Here is a 13,340-nt window from a genome sequence, read left to right on the forward strand (position 1 = left end):
CAAAGCACATTTTGCACCACCCTTAATCCATTTAACTCTGAGTTTGACACAGCACATGTTTCAGAGAGCATGGGGTTGGGGGTAAGTTTATAGATTAACAGAATCTCAAGGCAGAAGAATTTTTCTTAGTACAGAACAAAATGGAGTCTCCTATGTCTACTTCTTTCTACACAGACACAGTAACAATCTGATCTCTCTTGCTTTTCCCCACAAGGATATGTAAGAGACTGGTAACAGTGATACTTTGGAGAAGGGAACTAGATTACAGGATTTAAAAGATTATCTTTTGCAATTTTTGAATTTTGTTATTTGAGACAGAGTCTCGCCTGTCGCCAGGCTGGAGTGCAGTGGCGCGATCTCGGCTCACTGCAACCTCTGCCTCCCGGGTTCAAGGATTCTGATGCCTCAGCCTCCCGAGTAGCGGGTCTACAGGCGTGCACCACCATGCCCAGCTAATTTTTGTAATTTTTAGTAGAGACGGAGTTTCACCATGTTGGCCAGGATGGTCTTGACCTCTTGTCCTCGTGATCTGCCTGCTTCAGCCTCCCAAAGTGCTGGAATTACAGGCATGAGCCACCGCGGCTGGCCTTGGATTTTGTTCTATGTGAATGTATTACCTATTTAAAAAAAGATAAATATTGTTGGAAACATGAAAAACAGAAAAATAAAAAAAACAAATATACATTAAAAGGGAAAAAAAATCGGAATCATTTTACCCAAATGTTAAAAGGTGGTAGTGAAATCAAGGTTGAGGGACAGGGCTATAACTAAAGGTACCATGATGGATTGGATATGCTCGATAGGAAAAAACATGAACATCACCCCCAAAGGTCCTAGTATGTGTAAAATAAAGTAAAACATGGCATGGTTTCCTGATGCCTTTTTATTTCAATGATAATTTGACTAGTGTCAATTGGGTGTACAATTATTGTGTCATACTTTATTTCCTTGATTTTTTTTTTTTTTTTTTTTTTGAGACAGAGTCTCGCTCTGTCTCCCAGGCTGGAGTGCAGCTGTGCAATCTCGTTTCAATGCAACCTCCACCTGCTGGGTTCAAGCAATTCTCATGCCTCAGCCACCTGTGTAGCTGGAATTACAGGTGCGTGCAACCACGCCCAGCTAATTTTTGTAGTTTTAGTAGAGACGGGGTTTTGCCATGCTGGCCAGGCCAGTCTTGAACTCTGGACCTCAAGTGATCTGCCCGCTTCAGCCTTCCAAAGTGTTGGGATTACAGGCATGAGGTACCATGCCCAGCTTTCAATTCTTTCTAACTTTAAAAAATTTTGGTCATGTGTGATGACTCATTCCTGTATTCTCAACACTTTAAGAGGTTGAGGCAGGAGGTTCGTTTGACCCCAGGAGTTGGAGACAAGCCTGGGCAACATAGGGAGACCCCATCTCTATTAAAAAAAAAAAAAAATTAGCCAGAGGTGGTGGTGTGGACTACCTGTGGTCCCAGCTACTTGGGAGGATGAGGCAGGAGGATCACCTGAGCCTGGGGGGATTAAGGTTACAGTGAGCTATGATGGTGCCACTGCACTCCAGCCTGGGAGACAGGGTGAGACCCTGTTTCAAAAAAATTGTTTCTGTCGGCCGGACGCGGTGGCTCCCGCCTGTAATCCCAGCACTTTGGGAGGCCAAGGCGGGCGGATCACGAGTTCAGGAGATCGAGACCATCCTGGCTAACACGATGAAACCCCATCTCTACTACAAAAATACAAAAAAAAAAATTAGCCTGGCGTGGTGGCAGGCGCCTGTAGTCCCAGCTACTCGGGAGGCTGAGGCAGGAGAATGGCATGAACCCAGGAGGCAGAGCTTGCAGTGAGCCGAGATTGTGCCACTGCACTCCAGCCTGGACAACAGAGCGAGACTCCGTCTCAAAAAAAAAAAAAAAAAAAAAAAAATTAGCCGGGTGTGTGGCGGGCGCCGGTAGTCCCAGTTACTCGGAGGCTGAGGCAGGAGAATGGCGTGAACTCGGGAGGCGGAGCTTGCAGTAAGCCAGGAACGCGCCACTGCACCTGGACGACAGAGCAAGACTCCACCTCAAAAGCAAAAAAAAAGTTTCTGTCACTTAAAAAATGTTTTTCTTTTTAAAAAAGAAAAATCCTGCCCTCTGTGTACATCACTGTGTTTTCAACAATGTCTGTTTTCCTTTGTGCTGCTTGCACATCACGTTCACTTCCGCAAATTTTAACATTCTTTTCACTTCTCTCTAGGCCCTGCTGTCTCATGTTTCGTCAACAGGAAGAAAAATACGTCTTCAAGTTTGTTTTGTTTGTTTGTTTGTTTGAGATGGAATCTCGCTCTGTCGCCCAGGCTGGAGGTGCAGTGGCGCGATCTCGGCTCACTGCAACCTCCCCCTCCTGGGTTCAAGCGATTCTCCTGCCTCAGCCTCCCGAGTAGCTGGGACTACAGACGCCCGCCACCATGCCCGGCTAATTTTTTTGTATTTTTAGTAGAGACGGGGTTTCACTGTGTTAGCCCGGATGGTCTGGATCTCCTGACCTCATGATCCGCCCGCCTTGGTCTTCCAAAGTGCTGGGATTACAGGCATGAGCCAACACACTCGGCTGTCTTCATGTTTTATCTTATCTTCCCTGACGTCTATATTTCTGATTTGTGTTCTTTTAATTCATGACAATTTGTTTAGTCTCAACTTTTATTTGCTCTATGGTGAGAATGCTTTATCTACTATTTGTTTTGCCGGGGCGGGGGCTGGGTATTCCCATCTTTTCTTTTTTTTATAGTTCCTATGCTAGTTTTTATTTTACTTTAGGTCAACTTTAAATAAGGTGAGTTCTTATCTATTTACTGGAGTTTTGTATGAGAGAGGCCAAGATGGTATTCATTGTCAGCAGAAACTCTCCTCATGAGACAGGGTTATGTGCTACGTGTGTGAATAAACTTTATGTTTTGCTTCTCTGCAGCCTCCTTGAGATCAGCACCAATGGGATGTCACAATGCAGACTCTCTCCCCCACTGTTTCCTCAATTACAGACTACTTCCTGAAAAATATGATTAGTTTATGATATTTCTTGCTCAAATCTGCTTCCTCAGCTTTTTCTCAGTACCAAACTGTCCAGAAAAGTTCCCACCATCGGAACCTCATTCCATTGTTGCAAACAAAGAGATTATTGATTTTTCATCTTAGGCTATGCACTTCATGTTAGAGTCATGGATTCTGCTGGCTCTGTACATTTCTGTTTGATCTTCACTGCTTTTGGCAGACTTTTTTTCTATTTTAGTTTCAAATGTCTTCTAGTTGCATCAGATATAGAGTTGACATTACCGTTTCTTATTCTTCTTATTACTTTTGGGTGGCTAGGCAGTAAAGACCTACGTTCTTTGCCATATTAATACCTAGATAAGATCAGAAGATGATTTTGCATTAATTCTGCCTGGCATTTAGTAGACTCTTCCAATCCAAGTCTGGGAAATGTTTTTTTATTTCTTTGATAATTGTCTCCCTTTTATTCTTACAGTCCTATAGCTGTATAATTTTAGTTATATTTATCTTCTGTATCTCTTAATATTGCTGTACTTTTTCTTTTTCTTTTTCTTTTCTTTTTTTCTTTGAGACAGAGTCTTGCTCTGTTGCCCAGGCTGGAGTGCAGTGGCACAATCTCGGCTCACTGCCCAGCTCTGCCTCCCGGGTTCACACCATTCTTCCCCCTCAGCCTCTGAGTATCTGGGACTACAGACGCCCGCCACCATGCCCAGATAATTTTTTTGTATTTTTAGTAGAGACGGGGTTTCACCATGTTAGCCAGGATGGTCTCGATCTCCTGACCTCATGATCCGCCCGTCTCTGCCTCCCAAAGTGCTGGGATTACAGGCATGAGCCACCACGCCTGGACTATTGCTGTACTTTTTCTTTTGTTCTTTTTTTTTTCTTTTTTGCATAAATTTTGGAAAAGTCTCTCAGCTCAATTTTCCAACTCATTAATTGTATATTCAGGTTAGGGTAAGGGTTATTGTATATTTAGCCCAATTATTGGATTTAGTCATTTTTTTTTTCTTTGAGAAGGATTCTCACTCCATCACCCAGACTGGAGTGCAGTGGCGCAATATCAGCTCACTGCAATCTCTGCCTCCTGGGTTCAAGCAATTCTCTTGCCTCAGCCTCCTGAGTAGCTGGGATTACAGGCGCCTGCCACCACGCCTAAGTTTTGTATTTTTAGTAGAGACGGGGTTTCACCATGTTGGCCAGGCTAGTCTTGAACTCCTGACCTCAAATGATCCACCCGCCTCGGCCTCCAAAAGTGCTGGGATTACAGGCATGAGCCAGCATGCCTGGCCGCAATAATATTTTAAAATTTCCATGAATTCTGGTTGTGTTTCATAGCAGCTGTCTCTTGTTTCAATGTGATATACTTTAAAGCAACTCTGAGGATCTGAACTATGTTTAATTTCAAGTTTTTATCTGTTTCTATTGACTATTCTTTTTAAGTGGGCTAGTTCTATTTGTTAAATTTGGTGCTCTCTTTAATGCTCTTGGTTTCTCCAAATGTTTGTTGGTTCTTTTGTTGTTGTTGTTCCATTTGTAGGAACAGAATTTCAGTCTAGACTGAAATTCATAGCTGGACGCATTTCCTCACTTCAAATGAGAACTCATGTTTACCTGGCAGTGAATGCAAGTTTTGATTACAAGAATCTGCCTCATGGGATTTGGTAGGGATAGGCAGACTCTGTAGGTAACGTCTCTTCTTAGAATGGTTTCCTGACCCTCCAGGGTATTATCCTTTTCCTCTGACCTTAGCTTACTCTGGAACAGTAATATGTTGGTAAATGTTTGACAGCCAGCTCTGGGTGGAGTGGGGGAAGTCCTAGTTTGCAGCATTTCCTGATTTCCATGCAATGTAAAATCTCCCACCCTAGCCAATTTTCAAGCTAGCAACATAACAGTCACTGAATGGGGAGTTAAGAGATGTGCAAACTAGATTCTTAAGAGACTGACTTCATTTAGCATACCATTGCTGTGGGGCTGCTGTACTATGTCAGAAAACTATACCCATGACTCTCATCTAAGCCCAAACAATGGAGCCAGCTGCTCCAAGAGCAACTCCAGGAATTGATGGGGACTTAGGGGTATGGCTCCGTTATTTCTTCAGTTAACAAAGTACTTTGTTCCTTTGAATGGTTTTAGGTTCTTATGCCCTCCTAGATTTCTCTACTGATTCCCACGTTTCTTATTTTTTTCAAAAATTCCTTTCTATATTGTTTGCTGGAAGCACCTTTTCTGGTTTTCCTGTGCTGCTTTGAATTTATTTTTCTATTTCTTTGTGATTTCAGTGGAATTTGGAGAAGGAATGGCAAAGCGGAAGTCCTTCTCCTATTTGATGTCTTAACTTGTTTTTACTGGAAGTCACTTCCTCTTTTGTCTCGGAGGCTGATTCGCCTCCCATAACCAGTGATTTTCCTGTAAGCTCATTATCCTGGATGATGGTTTGACTAACCAAGGCTACTGGCTGCTGAGGGGTTTCTGAGGAAACTTTGGTAGCCTGATTGAGGCCATCTGCCTCTCCACCTGGGCTGTAGTTGTGGAGTACACCACTCTGTTCATGGAGGCCATGCACACTGGCCAGAGAAGAGCAGCCCATGTGCAAAAGGATCCAAGTAAGCATTTTCCATTCTCACAGGTCAAATAAGAGGACTTCCCACATTTATTCAGAAGGTAGTTGAAAGTGGTCAGCCCCAGATCTCCTCTATGTGACTCTTTGGTTGATGCTACTTGTACCTCAACACTTGGAAGGCCCGTTCTGGACAGGAGCAACTTTCACTTTACTCTGGAAACGTGGGCAGGTGGGCACAGAATAGAGTGAATCTGAGGCAGAAACTCCTTCAGGCTAACTTTGTGACGGACACTGTTCTAAGTCTTCAGGTGAGTTAACTCATTTAGTCTTCAAGACAATCCTCTGAAGGAGGTATTTTTATCATCCTCAGTTTACAGACACAGAAACTGAGACACAGAAAGGCCATTCAGCCACTCAGTGGTTGAGGCAGGACTGACACTCAAGAAGTCTTGTGACAGTTGTAATGAGTTAGTCGTGATGGTGGCTACCAGGTAGGTGTGTGGATAGATATGTAGTGGCCTCTCCTCCGATGGAAAACTCCCAAAGCACTGAAACAGTCTGGTAGCTATAGTTGCCGAGGTGTGTAGGGGCATCGGTGAGCTCAGCAGACTGTGTTCCAAGTCACATTAAAGAGGCAGATTTATTGCAAGCCTATCTCCTAGAGACAGAATGTATTTTCCAAAAATGGGCAACACACTGTGTCCCATCTCACATGCTGTTCTTATAATATAACTTTGATACTACATTCTTATTTAGAAATGGAAGCCCATGTTTCCTCCCTTTGATGCTGGGCAGAATTGTGACTACAATGAAAATAATGCTATATGGCTTTTGAGGCTAGGTCCTAAAAGGTAATGCAATATACATATAGTTCTCTTGGAATATTTAATATTGAAATCCGACCACCATGCTGTAAAGAAGACTGCAGCCCATGGAGAAGTCCACACAGCCAGAAACTGAGGCCCAAGGCTCACATCCCCAGCTGAGCTCCTGGCCTACAGCCAGCCCCAAGGTGCCGTCATGTGAATGAGACATTTTGAAAGTGGATCCCCCAGGCCCAGGCAAGCCATTCCTGACAATAAAATGTGGAACAGAGATGTGATTCCTTTTTAAGACCTCCCCAAATAACAGATTCCTAAGCAAAAATAAAGGACTGTTGTTGTTTTAAGCCACTAGGTTTTGGAGTGGTTTGTTATGTGCCATAGATACATTCCTGCATATTACCTGTTTGTCTCCAAAAAATTCAAAACTCAGTCTAATAGGTGGGACTTCCCCTGAGGGCTCTGGCAATTATCAAACTTTCCCCATAACTTTCACCAAATTATTGAGCTGCTCCAGGAGAGGAAGAATATAAAGAGTATATTTACAATTCTGTCTGGAATTGGTGGGTTCTTGGTCTCGCTGACTTCAGGAATGAAGCCAGAAACCCTTGTGGTGAGTGTTACAGTTCTTAAAGATGGTGTGTCTGCAGTTTATTCCTTCAGATGTTCAGATGTGTCTGGAGTTTCTTCCTTCTCGTGGATTCATGGTCTCGCTGACTTCAGGAGTGAAGCTGCAGACCTTCGCGGTGAGTGTCACAGCTCTTAAAGGCGGCGCATCTGGAGTTGTTCATTCTTTCCCATGGGTTCGTGGTCTTGCTGGCCTCAGGAGTGAAGCTGCAGACCTTCACGGTGAATGTTACAGCTCTTAAAGGTGGTGCGGACCCAAAGAGTGAGCAGCAGCAAAATTTATTGTGAAGAGCGAAAGAACAAAGTTTCCACAGCATGGAAGGGGACCCAAGCATGTTGACGCTGTTGGCTCAGACAGCCTGCTTTTATTCCCTAATCTGGCCCCACCCACATCCTGATGATTGGTCCATTTTACAGAGAGCTGATCGGTCCATTTTACAGAGAGCTGATTGGTCCATTTTGACAGAGTGCTGATTGGTGCATTTACAATCCCTGAGCTAGACAGAGAGTGCTGATTGGTGCATTTACAGTCCTCTAGCTAGACATCAAAGTTCTCCAAGTCCCCATCAGATTAGCTAGATACAGAGTGCTGACTGGTGCATCCACAAACCCTGAGCTACACACAGAGTACTGATTGGTGCATATACAATCCTCTAGCTAGACATGAAAGTTCTCCAAGTCCCCACCCGACTCAGGAACCCAGCTGGCTTCGCCTAGTGGATCCCACGCTGGGGCCATGGGTGGAGCTGCTCATCAGTCCCATGCCGCGTGCCTGCACTCCTCAGCCCTTGGGCGGTCGATGGGACTGGGCGCCGTGGAGCAGGGGCAGGGGGCGGTGCCCGTCGGGGAGGCTCCGGCTGCACGGGAGCCCACTGGTGTTGAGGGAGCTCAGGCATGGTGGGCTGCAGGTCCTGAGCACTGCCCCGCAGGGAGGCGGCTGAGGCCCCGCAAGAATTTGAGTGCAGCGCGGGCAGGCCAGCAGTGCTGGGGGACCCGGTGCACCTTCCACAGTTGCTGGCCCGGGTGCTAAGCCCCTCACTACCCGGGGCCGGCGGCACCGGCCAGCCACTCTGAGTGCGGGGCCCGCTGAGCCCACGCCCACCCGGAACTCACGCTGGCCCGCGAGCACTGTGTGCAGCCCTGGTTCCCGCCCCCGCCTCTCCCTCCACACCTCCCCGCAAGCAGAGGGAGCCAGCTCCAGCCTCAGCCAGCCCAGAGAGGGGCTCCCACAGTGCAGCATAGGGCTGAAGGGCTCCTCAAGCGCAGCCAGAGTGGACACCGAGGCCGAGGAGGCCTCTCAATCCCCCCTCTAAACAGGACACCCCAACTGCTGTTGGGAATTTGGCCGATGACCGCTCTAGCTACTTCTTGCTGGATAGGGGTGATGAAGGGGTCCTGCAGTTGTAGTGTCCTCCAGAGGGGAACTCTCTAGGCCAGTGAAAGTGCCAGCAGGTTGGTTCAGGGATCCTCGGTAGAAGTTGTTAGTTGAACTCATTTGGGGTTCCATTTGTAAGACCATCTGTAGCTTGATGGCCTCGATTCTAGAGGAAACAAATTTAACAAGGATGTTAAAAATACAGGGTCCATAGGCGAGTAACAGCAAGATGGCTGCCACGGGATCTAGAAAGGGGAGAGGCCATGTTGCCCAACTCCAGAGGTTGGTATAAGAATTTGACAGGCGTTGCCTGATTTCAGGAGCCTTTTCCTGTAAACTCCAGGTGGCATCTTGTACTATCCCTGACTGGTTAGTGTAAAAACAACACTCTTCCCCTAAGAAGGTATGGAGTCCTCCTTTCTCAGCAGTGAGGAGGTCTATGCCTCGGTGGTTTTGGAGAGTCACTGCTGGCAAAGAGTCTATTTGGGATTGTAGAGTAAGCATAGATTTCGTTATTTCTTGCAAACTATCTGAGAAAGCCTTTGAGAGTGTGTGGTAGTAGGATAATGAAATAGATAAACTGGCTATTTTGGTTCCTGTAGCAGTAGCCATTCCTAACCCTATAAGTAGGGGTATTAGTTGTATGGCTCTGTGCTGATGGACTTGAGCTTTGAGGGATACTGATAAGGTCTGGCTTCCTGGGGCAATGTTAATGTTGGGACTTAGAAAGACTAAGGTGCAGGTGCCTGTCCAGTTAGTGGGGAGGCAGATATAGGTCGATGTTCCACATAAGAAGAATATACCTTGCTGGGTAGACAGAACTGGTTGTGTATGTTAAAAAGGTGTGTGTATTTGTTGTTTTCATTTTCCCATACTCCTAGAGTACTTGCCAAGGTAGCTCCAGTGAGTGGCTGGAAAGGGGTGTTGGGAGCAAACTGAGTGGCTCCCTGTGTTCTATTTTCCCATTGGAGAAAAAAACGTTTTGTATCCACTAGGAACCATTTGAGACAGTGATTGAAATAGGGGATTAGAAGGCATTCACTAGTGGTGGGGGAGCTGCTATGGGGGGTCCAGGGGTGAATGGTCATGCAGGGAGTATGTTTGCCATTACCAAACCTGGACTGTTCATTAAGCAGGGAGGAGGTGATGATTTTTGGGGGCCCTGAGAAGTGGACAAGCCATCTGAATGGAGCTGTTTGGGTGACTCGGAAGTTACTATGATCAGCTGGGGCTTGAAGTTGTAGGGTGTAATTACACTGATGCGTTAGTAGGTGCCCCAGGGGCAGGCCTGATAACAGGTTGCGTTGGATGCATAAAGGGGCTTGGAAAGTTAAGATGGTATTCATAGTTACCGGGCCATGTATGGGCTTTTCATTGCTTGTGTAATAGGTGAGGTTGGAAATGTAAGAACGTAAAAGTTGGATTGCACGTCCTGTTAGGTTATTCTTGGTCCTATCAGGGATGGAGAAGTTGGCTAATGATTGTATATTTAGAAGTCAGAAAGAGTCTTTTCCTTCATAACAAGGGTGGTAGGTTAAATTGGTAAAGAAAGACCCAGTTTTTTGCGGGAATGGGAGTGGCAACATAAGCAGAGGTTGATAGAGAGATACAAAGCCAACAGTCATTTGCCAGGGAAGGATTGGACTGGTTTAACAGACAGTGGGTTAAATTGATAGTCTTGTAGAGGTAATTAGGAGCTAGTGGAAGGGGAGGGGTGATTGTATGAGGTATCCAAGGAAGCAGGAGGGATACATAGGCAATGAGCAAATAGGAAGATAAAGGGGGTGCTCTGGAAGAAGAGATCATTTTATCGAGTCTGAGTTAAAAGTAGGAGTAAACTGCTGTTAAAAGGAAGGAAGATAGAAAGAAGGTTGATGTGATTAGGATTTTTGTCCAGGCAGGAGCTACAGTATATAGTCCTATCGCAAAGAGTATGGTTAGAGCTGTTTTCACTTATCTTTTTTAAGGAGGAAGGGTTTTTTCCTCAGGATCAGTGGTAGGAGCCTTTTTAGTCTGGGATGTTTCCTTCTAAAATAGGAGATGCAAATCCTCCAATGGTTCGCAGGTGTATCGAGGCTGGTCTGGCTGATCTTGGGACTCCTAAGCTGATAGTCCTGCAGCTTCCTCAGGGGGTGTTCAAAGTTTAACTTGGGTGTGGTGAATCCAAGATTCCACTCCTGCCACCTTAAGTGCAGTGAGTAGAGAGGATTAGCAAGTGTGGTCCTTCTCACAAAAAGTCCATAGATGGGGAGGTAGAGGGGAGAGATTTGACCAACACTAGATCTCCTAGTTGAAACAACTCTGTTCCCTTTTCTCTGTGACATCCTGCAGGTAGGTTTTTAAGGTTTTGTTGATATTTTGCCAAAGAAGCTATATCTTTGATCAAGTTGGCCATTTCCTGATCAAGTAGGAGGTCATTTGTGAGAAAACGTTGTCCATACCGCATTTCATATGGACTGAGCCCTATTTTGTGGGGAGAATTTCAGATTCTCACCAGGGCCATGGGCAAAAGAGTAGGCCATGGGGGATGAGTTTCTTGTGTTAGTTTCCTTAAGTGCCTCTTGAGTGTTTCATTTGCCTTCTCGACCTTTCCTGAGGATTGTGGCCTCCAGGAGCAGTGAAGGTGATATTGTATCCCTAGCACCCTGGAAATCCCCTGAGTTATCGTGGCTTTAAAAGCTGGACCATTGTCGCTCTGTAAGCTTTGGGGAAGCCCAAATCTAGGAATTATTTCATGAATTAGGACTTTAGTCACTTCCTGAGCCTTCTCTGTCTTGCAGGGCAAAGCTTCTATCCAATTTGTAAAGGTATCAACACAGACCAACAAGTATTGAAATCCCTTTGACTTAGGCATATGGGTGAAGTCTACCTGCCAGTCCTCTCCAGGATAGTGACCTATTCTTTACTCCCCCAAAGGGGCCTTATGATGGACCAAGGGATTATTCCTTTGGCACATCTCACAGGCTTTGACTACCTGTTGGATAGTTCAGAGGAGATTTGGCCCTGTTAATAGGGATTTGGCCATTTGATGAGTGTTTTCAATACCCATATGAAAAGTTTGGTGGAGGGTTTTAAGTATTTTCCACTGGCTGGCTTAGAGTATAAGTACCTTTCCTTCTTCTGTCGCCAACCACCCTGAGGGGAGAAAACTATGCCCCCATGAAAGTCACCACTCTGCTTCAGTTGGGGAATACTGGGGCTTAATCTCTTGGAGGGGGTTGTTCCATACCAAGGGTCCTTCCGTAGGTATTTCTAGTGGGAGGTTCTGCCTGGCAGCAATTTTGGCCTCAGCTTCTGCCTGACAGTTTCCTCCTGCCTTTTCTCCTTCACCTTTCTGGTGGCTTTGGCAATGTAAGACTGTCACCTCCTTGGGTTTTTGCACTGTGTGCAATAACTCTATAATTTCCTTGTGGTATTTAATAGGGGTTCCCCCAGAGGTTAGGAATTCCCTTTCTTTCCATATTGCAGCATGGGCATGTAGGATTAGATAAGCATACTTGCTATCTGTATACACATTTATTCTTTTTCCCTTTCCCAGTTCTAAAGCTAGGGTAAATGCCACTAGTTCTGGTAACTGGGCACTGGTCCCTGGGGGAAGAGGCTTACTTTCAAGTATGGTTACATCACTAACTATGGCATAACCTGCCCTTCGTATCCCATTCTCCACAAATGAACTTCCATTGGTATATAGGTTAAAGTCAGGATTAGCTAAGGAGACTTCTAAGAGATCATCTCGGGCAGCATAAGTCTGGACTATAATTTGTTGGCAGCCATGCTCGATTGGATCCCCATCTTTTGGGAGAGAAGTGGCAGGGTTGAGGGCCATGCATGTACATTTTTGAAGCACCAGTCCCTCAAGGAGTAGCACCTGGTATCTAAGTAGGCGGTTGTCTGATAGCCATGAACTTCCTTTGGCACCTAGTACGCCATTTACATCATGAGTAGTCCAGACAGTGAGATCCTTTCCTTTTATTATTTTGATAGCCTCTGACACTAAGACAGCCACCGCCACAACTACCCGTAAACAGTGAGGCCAGCCTTTCGCTACTACATCAGTTTCCTTACTTAGGTATGCCACTGGTGTGGGGTTTTCCCACGAGTCTGGGTAAGGACTCCAAGAGCTATCTCTGCTCTCTCTGTGACGTATAAAGATAAGTTTTGTCCTGTGGGAAGGCTTAAGGCTGGAGCTTGTACTAGGGCCTGCTGTTAGGTTTTGAAGGCTGTTTCTGCCTCTGGTTCCCATTCTACTAGATGTGTATTTCCCCTCTGGGTTTCCTTGATTAGAGTATAGAGGGGCCTGGCTTTCTCACTGTATCAGGGGATCCATAGTCAGCAAAAGCCGGTGATTCCAAGGAACCCCTGCAACTGTTTTAATGTCTTAGGGCAAGGATAAGCCAGTATAGGCTGTATTCATTCCTTGCTGAGGGCCTTGGTCCCTCTGGGCCTAGATATTTGACCTGCTGTAGGCAAAGCTGGGCCTTCGACCTAGATACCTTGTACCCTTGATTAGCTAGAAAGTTCAAGAGATCTAGAGTAGCCTGCTGGCATGAGGCTTCTGAACTGGTAGCCAAAAGCAAATCATCCACATACTGAAGGAACAGAGGGCCTGGACTTGAGAAGTGGCCTAGATCTTTGGCCAGTGCCTGACCAAACAGGAGAGGGCTATCCCTGAACCCTTGGGGCAAGACTGCCCACGTAAGTTGGGATGTGTGGTCTGTGGGATCCTCAAAGGCAAAGAGAAACTGGGAATCAAAGTGCAGGGGAATACAGAAGAAGGCAACCCTGAGGTCCAGAACTGTGAACCATTCTGCTTCCTCTGGTATTTGAGAGAGGAGGGTATAGGAGTTGGGTACAACTGGATATAAAGGAATTACTACCTCATTGATGAGTCTAAGATCTTGCACTAGTCTCCACTGAACATTCGGTTTTTGTACTCCTAGAATT

Source organism: Pan paniscus, chromosome 4, assembly GCF_029289425.2.
Source record: "Pan paniscus chromosome 4, NHGRI_mPanPan1-v2.0_pri, whole genome shotgun sequence".
NCBI classification, from domain to species: domain Eukaryota; kingdom Metazoa; phylum Chordata; class Mammalia; order Primates; family Hominidae; genus Pan; species Pan paniscus.